We start from the raw sequence: 8,902 nt of genomic DNA, 5'->3' as shown, positions 1-8,902 counted from the left end.
GCCTTCTTTGTCTCTTCCTCTTTTGCTTCTCCTTCAGTGTGGGCACTCCCAGAAGTTCTGTCTTTTGTTCTTTCCTGTTTAGGCATCGTCCTTCAGAGATCCTGTCCACCTCTGGGTCTGCGTCTCTTTGTGATCAACTCCAGCCTCTTCCCTCCTTCCCATGAGCTCTGCATTGCACCTGGGTCCACCTGGACCCCAGACACGGTGAGCAGCAGGACTGAGGACGGGCCACACCCTGGGCCAGCTCCTGACCATGCTCCTTCCATTTGTGGGATATTTCATCACCCCAAACTCAAAACCCCAGAATAACCGGTGCACTTCTCCCTTGTTTGCCATCCCATATCCCTTTGTTCTTCCATCCTAGCACCTCCCCTTGTGGCCCTTCCTTTCAGTTTCTGCCACCGGCTCCCTAGGCTGTCCCCTGCACTATCTGGGCAGGCTGGCCCCCATTCAGCCTATCTTGAACACAACTGCTCAGACTCATGCTTTAAAGCCCCCTCTTGAAGTCACTCACCTAATCGAAAGCCACCTGTGAGTTCCTGTTTAAGCAAAGTTGCGAGGCCCTCCGTGAAGGGCTTTGAGCAGCAGGCCTGCTCCATTGCCCGGCCACCCCTTACTCTGCACCAGCCTGTGGGGGGCTGCTCACCGTTCTTCCCACATGCCCAGTGGTTCCCTTCCTTGGTGACTTCACTTCTTTCATCCCTGACAATAAAATGCCTTCTCTTTCTCTATCTGTTCCCCAACTCCAATTTAAAGTCCCTCCACAATATTTTCCCAGGTCACCGTGGCTGAACTCGGTTCTTTGTCCTCTGTACCCTGTGGAACTTAGTCTGTATCCCTCCCGTCACGTCGCCTGATGCTGTATGTGGGAGCTGTCTTTCCTGGTGGACAGTGAGCTCCCTGGGCAGGCACTGAGTGTCCCGACGCACACCTCACCCGCTTAGGTATCCAAGTAACATTTGATCCAGTGAATAAGTATGAATGAACCAAGGATATTGTTAAGTATGAATGAACAGAAGGATATTGTTAAGTATGAATGAACGAAGGATATTGTTTTCCCCGTTTCTGGAGAAAAAAATCCACAAAAGCCTGTTTGTCTTGGCGTTGGTTTTTTGTACACTTTAACCCATTCCACAGATTAGCAACAACATGTATTTCATTGGTGGTTCTTAATAAACATTAAATTAGGCCAGGTGCAGTGGCTCACACCTGTATTCCCAGCACTTTGGGAGGCAGAGGAGGGAGGATCACTTGAGCCCAGGAGTTCAAGACCAGCATGGGCAACATAGTGAGACCCCTGTCTCTAAAAAATATTTTTAAAAATTTGCTGGGCATGGTGGCACACGCTTGTAGTCCCAGTTACTCAGGACATTGAGGCCTGAAGATCGCTTAAGCCCAGGAGTCGGAGGCCACAGCAGTGAGGTATGATCAAGCCACTGTACTCCAGCCTGGGTGAGTAAGACCATCTCAGTCAACCAATATCAAATTAATCTTGGTGACTTTAACAAAGGGAGGGAAATAGAATGGCAGTCCCTTCCTTTAGGCTTTAAAAATGTTTTAAAGGACATGATAGTAAAGTGTATAAATATTTCATATAATATTTCATATAATGAAAACTCCTCAGAGGAAGTATGTAAAACGCTCCCGATATACCAGAGGAAAGGCGGAAGATAAAAATGCTTTTGTTTACATACAAATAATATGGATATATACAGGACTAGATGGGGGAAATACTGATATGCTTACGGGGTCAAATTTCAGATATATTTGCTGTATTAAAATGTTTCCTCTTTATGGTTACCATTTTATATTCTTTACTGCTTTTACAAAATAATATGACTCCAGGCCAGGCACAGCGGCTCACGTCTGTAATCCCAGCACTTTAGGAGGCCGAGGTGGGCAGATCATTTGAGGTCAGGAGTTTGAGACCAGCCTGGCCAAAATGGTGAAATGCTGTCTGTACTAAAAATACAAAAATTAGCCAGGTGTGGTGGCGAGTGCCTGTAATCCCAGCTACTTGGGAGGCTGAGGCACAAGAATCACTTTAACCCGGGGGCGGAGGTTGCTGAGAGCCGAGATTGCAACACTGCACTCCAACCTGTGCGATAAAGTGCAAATAATGATAATAAGACTCCAAACATTAAATAACCTAAAGCAGGATCTTTTACTGATAAGAATCTGAATTTTCCAGAAAGCTGTGATTTAGAAATCCAAACTCCAAAAAGTAATTCAGCAGTTTCTGCTATCTCTGACGCAAAACTCTTTAACATCTTTTTTGCCTCGTGTCTCTAACTTCCTGCATTTCACTGGAATGTGTTCCCATCTGCCTTTCCTGATGCAGTGCCAGTCTGTGGCTGCAGCTCTTTTTGGGTGTTAACTGAACGCTTGCCCACGTGATGTTCTCATTAGATTCAACAGGACGGAGAAGCTTCTGGTGCGCACCATCAGACTTGGGGAAAGAAGGGGAAAGAAGAATGAGAATTTAAACAATCTCCCATTTCAGAAGGTTTCCTTTTTCCCAGAAAAGTCTTTGAGTAAAACTCACCTAGATGTTGAGAGCTTCTAGAATGTACCACAGAGCTGGGCTTTCAGTGATAAAATCAACCCCTTCTCTCTTGGTGAGTCACTAGCCAGCAACGTTCCTCAAACAGGAGAATCTGTCAGACACTGCCAAAGAGAAAAATCCTCTCCCTCCTTCACACGCTGAGGATTAAAGGAGTTGTAACTGATGCTGACAAGTATACACAGGCATTCCGTGTGGGGACCTGAGGCTGCTAGACTTCCTCACCCACTTAAGTCAAAACACTGCCTTCTTACCAAAAGGAGCAAGTTCAGGTAGATCCAGATGGGCTCAGGAGGCAACAAATACTACTTCTGTTATAGAATTTTTTCCCTTCAAGTGCAGGATCAATACCATGATTGCAGAGCGCATTTGGTGTAAAGGGAGTGCAGCCCCCTTGCTCTCTGGCTCTCTGGAGGCGCTCCCGTGGCCTTCTGCCTCCCGTTGCCGGATGACCCATCTCCAGATGCCGACCCCTTGATATTGGATTTCCCAGCCTCCAGGAGTGTGAGCAATACATTTATTTTCTTTGTAAGCTAGCCAGTCTGTGGTATTCTATTATAGCAGCACAAAACAGAATGAAACACTGCCCAGCCTCCAGTACATTCCCACAAGCACCCATTTGGACACTTTGTCCTCTTGGCTAAAAAGTCTTTGCTGATAAGATCTGTTACCCCAGTGAGACTGAGTGCCTTGAAAATGTCCCGAGACACTGAGTGCTTCCTCCAGCCTCCAGTATGGGAAAGATCCTCAGAGAAAGCAGTCCCTATTAATCCAAACCACACAGCACAGCATGGAAATGCAATTTGGAGAGCAACTAATCTGCAGTAACAACAGATATGGAAGCAGGAATATGGGGCAGGTGTTCAAAGGATGGTGGGCAGGCTCAGCTTCACCCTGGTTCCTGTGGCTGTACGACAAACTGTCACTCGCCTTTGAAGACCTCATCCCCACGCTCTGTAGTGCTGGCCCCAAGCTCCTCTCTACCAAGCTGAGAGGAGCTCTCCTCGTCCTGTTGTGTCCTCTGCCCACTGTGTGCTCACCTGGGGTGCCATGAGATCACAGGCCCTTTCTTTCTTCCTGTCTGTCTCTCCTATTATATTGTGGGAGATACTTTAAGGAAATATTATTTGTCTCTGTTTACCCTGTGCCTCACAGGGCTGACAAGTAGTAGGTCCTCAAATCCTCCCTGAATGAAATCTGACACCTCCTTTCAGCAAGTCAATGAATGTCATATTGAAAACTGCTCTTTGATGCTCAAGTATTTTTCTCTGCTATAAATAATGCTTGAAATAATGGAGGCAAGGTAGTGGCCATTTACTACATAAGACAAAGTTAGAGAGGAATAAATTAAACTAAATAATAAATAGAATGAAATTCCCAAAATACATTTTTCAAGCTAATGCTTAGTTTACAGATGATAATACTGCAAGTATCAGGCATGAATTAATGTTCTTTGTAGCAGAGACCTGTATTTCAAATGCACCGATTTTATTAAATTCAACTTTTCTTATTGTGGTAAAACAAACATAAAATTCAACATTTTAACCATTTTTAAGTGTACAGCTCAGTGACATTAAGTATATTCACATTATTGTGCAACCATCACCACTATCCATCTGCAGATTTTTTTATCTTCCCAAACCGAAATTCTACACCCATTCAACAGTCATTCCGCATCTTCCGCTCTCCAGCCCCTGCAGCCACCACTGTGGTTTCTGCCTCTATGAATTTACCTACCCTAGTACCTCTTTTTTTTTTTCTTTTTTTTGCCATGGAGTCTCACTCTGTCACCCAGGCTGGAGTGCAGTGGCAGGATCTCAACTCACTGCAACCTCTGCCTCCCGGGTTTGAGCAATTCTCCCGCCTTAGCCTTCTGAGTTGCTAGGACTACACGTGCCCACCACCACGCCTGCCTAATTTTTGTATTTTTAGTAGAGATGAGGTTTCACCCTGTTGGCCAGGCTGGTCTGGAACTCCTGACCTCAAGTGATCCTCCCGCCTCAGCCTCCCAAAGTGCTGGGCTTACAGGTGTAAGCCACCATGCCCTGCCCCTAGTACCTCTTATAAGTGAAATCATACAATATTTATCCTTTTGTGACTGGCTCATTTCACTTAGCATACTGTTTTCAAGGTTCATCCATGTTATAGCATGTGACAGGATTTCCCTCCTTTTTAAGGTTGAAAAATATTCCATTGTATGGATAGGCCACACTTTGCTCATCCATTCATCTGTTGATGGACATTTGAGCTGTTTCCATATTTTAGCTCCCATGAATAAACTAAATTAAAAGATGAAGTAATACATCAAACAATTTAAAAGTAAAGAAGTCATCCCCCCTATTGGCTGTTTTGCTTTCTGCAGCCTCAAAATATTAAATGGAAAATTCCGGAGATAAACAATTATCTAAGGTAAGAGTGCACAGCCGCCTTTTTAGTGGTGTGATGAAGTCCTGTGCCGTCCCGAGCCATCTCACCCTTTGACGCAAGTCATCCCTTTGACCACTGTCTCCACACTGTACTTGCTGCCCACCTGTCAGTCACTTAGTAGCCATCTAGATTATCAGACCAAAACATAGTATATATAGGGTTTGGTGCTATCTGTGGTTTCTGACATCCACTGGGGGTCTTGAACCATATCACCCGAGGAGAACGGGGGCTGCTATAGCATTGAGAGACATATAATAAAAACCAGCAGTGCCCTGCCCTCTCCAGATTCCTCTCCTGTTGCTCTCCAAAGGCAGCACCTTTCCTATCACTGAGCTCTTTCTCCTGGTCACTACAGCCATATTTCTAAACATACTTCAGTGCATTCTTTTGTTTTAGTTTTTAAATTTTCATGTAATCTACTGACTTCTCACCAAGAAGAGCTGGCTGTTCTACATACATACCCCCTCACATATCCATCCCCCTCACATATCCATCCCCTCACATATCCATCCCCCTCACATATCCATCCCCTCATATGTCCATCCCCCTCACATGTCCATCCCCCTCACATGTCCATCCCCCTCACATGTCCATCCCCCTCACATGTCCATCCCCCTCACATGTCCATCCCCCTCACATGTCCATCCCCCTCACATGTCCATCCCCTCACATGTCCATCCCCTCACACGTCCATCCCCCTCACACGTCCATCCCCCTCACACGTCCATCCCCCTCACACGTCCATCCCCCTCACACGTCCATCCCCCTCACACGTCCATCCCCTCACATGTCCATCCCCTCACATGTCCATCCCCCTCACATGTCCATCCCCCTCACATGTCCATCCCCCTCACATGTCCATCCCCCTCACATGTCCATCCCCTCACATGTCCATCCCCTCACATGTCCATCCCCCTCACATGTCCATCCCCCTCACATGTCCATCCCCCTCACATGTCCATCCCCTCACATGTCCATCCCCTCACATGTCCATCCCCCTCACATGTCCATCCCCTCACATGTCCATCCCCCTCACATGTCCATCCCCCTCACATGTCCATCCCCCTCACATGTCCATCCCCCTCACATGTCCATCCCCCTCACATGTCCGTCCCCTCACATGCCCGTCCCCCTCACATGTCCGTCCCCCTCACATGTCCGTCCCCCTCACATGTCCGTCCCCTCACATGTCCGTCCCCCTCACATGTCCGTCCCCCTCACATGTCCGTCCCCCTCACATGTCCGTCCCCCTCACATGCCCGTCCCCCTCACATGCCCGTCCCCCTCACATGCCCGTCCCCCTCACATGTCCGTCCCCCTCACATGTCCGTCCCCCTCACATGTCCATCCCCTCACATATCCATCCATACCTATGTCCCCTTTCCATCATCCCAAGGCCACCACAGCATACATCTTGATAGAATAATGTTTCAGGGTTGATAGTACTATGTATATCAGTCGGGATTGTCTGGAGACAGAATCCACACCAGTAATACTAACAGGGAAAATTTAACATAAAGAATTATTAACTAGTAAGTAGGGAATGAATTTCTGAGAGGCATAAAGTGAACACTAGAGAGTGCAGGAACAGCAGGTGTAGAGGGCAGCTGCTGCCGCTAGGATGGAGGGAGGGCACCAAGGCAGCACCAAGGCTGAGGTTGTGGCCTGTGGGGTGGTGGTAGAGTCAATGAGGTGCTGAGGCTGGGCCGATGGGCAGAGGTCACCACTGATCTGCCAATGAAACTCACAGGAAAACTGCCCCCGGGGGTTTTGCTGGCAGCCTCTCCACGAAAACAAGAAAAACAAGGCCTGAGCCCCAAAAAAACCCTTCCCTCTTGCAAGGTCTTCCCGTGCCCTTTACTGACAAGGCTTGCCATTGCAACGGCCGGCAAAGGGGAAATGCTTACAGGGTCCAGCTCCAGTAGCACAAAGAATGGCAGAAGGGTGGATTTAGAGCCAAGAGGCAATAAAGTGATAACTGGGGCACGATGATATGTCACACAGTTGCCTGAAAGCTTGTCACCATCCTTCAGCGCCTCTCATCTGGGCTGCAGCTCCTGTTTCCTGGATCCCCTCTCCTCATTCATAATCTCATTTCGGCGGAACAGAGCCACTTCTTGACAACGACATCTAAGAAGTAAACTTTCTAAGAACTTGCTTATCTGAAAATGCCCTTCCTCCACCTGATAGCTTGGCTAGACATAGAATTCCAGGTTGGAAATGATTTTTCTTCAGAATTTTAAAGGCTTTACAGCACTGTTTTAAAACTTCCAGCACTGCTGTTAAAAAGTCAAATCATTTTCTGATTCCAGATATTTTGTATGTAATCTGCTTTTTGGATTTTTTTCTCCCTCTGTGGAACCTTTTAGAACTTTGCTTCACATCCCATTTTTTGAAATTTCATGATGACGTGTCTTGGTCTGAGACTTTTTAAATTAATTACCCTGGGCATGCTGTGCCCTTTCATCGTGGATAATCTCGTTTTCCCATTCTAGAAACTTTTCCTATATTATCTCCTTGCCATTTTCTTCCCCTGCACTTTCTCCATTCTCTCTCTCTCTCTGGAACTTGTAGTTGTTTGACGGTGGACCTTCTGGGTTAAATCTACAGGATTTTTAAAAAATCTTTTCTCTTTCATACTTTGCCCTTCTTTATCTTTTTGCTCCACTTATTTGTTATCCAATCTTTTGACTGAATATTTTATTTCTGCTATCATATTTTGAATTTTCCCAAGTCTTTCTTAATATTCCTTTTACATAGCTCTGATTCTTACTTCCTGGATATGTTTATCTGTTTTTTTTTTAAATTGAATTAAAGTTTTCCTTTGCTTCCTACATCGTAGCACTTTTTTCCCCATTTCCTTCTTGTTTTGATTCTTTTTCATGTTGAAAGCTTTCTTCAAATGTCTAGTCCATGCTTACTTAGAGTGCAAACCCCTGAAAGGGAGCTCTGTGGACCTGAGGAGGGTTTTCTGACAGCTGGCATTCACTGTAAGGTCATTGTGCAGAATCGTGATGTCAGCAGCTGTGGGTATCACTGTCATTTGTCCTGGGCTGGTTTAACCCCCCAGAGAGGAATCGTCAGATCTTCTGCAAGCCTGGCCTCAAGTATCCTGTGTGCCAAGCAGTAGGGCTCTCACTTTCAGCTGTAGACTGGCCTGCAACCCGCCGGCCTGTCTTGCCTGGCCTCTCTGAGTCCCAGGTTTCTCTACGGCACTTTTTCCAGAGACTAAACCTCAACTCCTAAGTGTAGGGAATGACTGCTAAGGCTTGGGGGAGGATCTCAGAAAGGACTACATGGTTTTTCTGGCAGACTTTTAAACAATCGCCTATATCTGATCTTCAGAGTGTCTGATGCTTCCAATTCCTAAGACTTTTTGGCGTTCTGGGGCATAAATTGCTAGCTTTTGGTTAGCTTTCCTTTTTACCGACACGTATTTTGACTTTCTAGGCAGTGTGGCGATTAGGCACACAGACTTGGAGCCCAGACTGCCTGTTGGAACCCTCGTTTCATTTGCTAGCTGATGAGTGTGGGCAAGTTATTTGAACTCTGTGCCTCAGTACCTCCATATGTAAAACGGGGGATAATAATACGGTACTCTGTAATAGCTTATGGCAGGGGTCAGCACACCACAGCCATCAGTGCAAATCTGGCCCATGGCCTGTTTATGTATGGCCTATGAGCTAAGAATGGTTTTCACATTTTAAACGGTTGTAAAGCATCCAAAAAAACTTATAAAAGAACATGCAACAAAATGTTAGTAAGAGGTGAAGCCAGCTGGACTTCTGGGTTGGGTGGGGACTTGGAGAACTTTCGCATCTAGATAAAGGATTGTAAATGTACCCATCAGCATCTGTGTCTAGCTAAAGGATTGTAAATGCACCAATCAGCACTCTGTAAAGTGGACCAATC

At 46.2% G+C, this 8,902-nt stretch overlaps 1 long non-coding RNA gene across 1 annotated transcript; it reads right to left on the bottom strand.

Annotated features, from left to right (window-relative positions):
* Positions 1-2,145: 2,145 nt before the first annotated feature.
* On the bottom strand, positions 2,146-5,426 carry LOC129049630 (uncharacterized). The gene is made up of 2 exons (XR_008512856.2): positions 2,546-5,426; positions 2,146-2,449 (listed from the first exon to the last, which is right to left on the bottom strand). It is a non-coding gene; the product is annotated as an uncharacterized LOC129049630 (long non-coding RNA).
* Between the last annotated feature and the right edge of the window lie 3,476 nt (positions 5,427-8,902).

The sequence above is a fragment of the Pongo abelii genome, chromosome 14 (genome assembly GCF_028885655.2).
Source record: "Pongo abelii isolate AG06213 chromosome 14, NHGRI_mPonAbe1-v2.0_pri, whole genome shotgun sequence".
Taxonomy (NCBI): domain Eukaryota; kingdom Metazoa; phylum Chordata; class Mammalia; order Primates; family Hominidae; genus Pongo; species Pongo abelii.
Note: the sequence above shows the minus strand (reverse complement) of the source record. Positions and strands in the feature narration are given on the sequence as shown.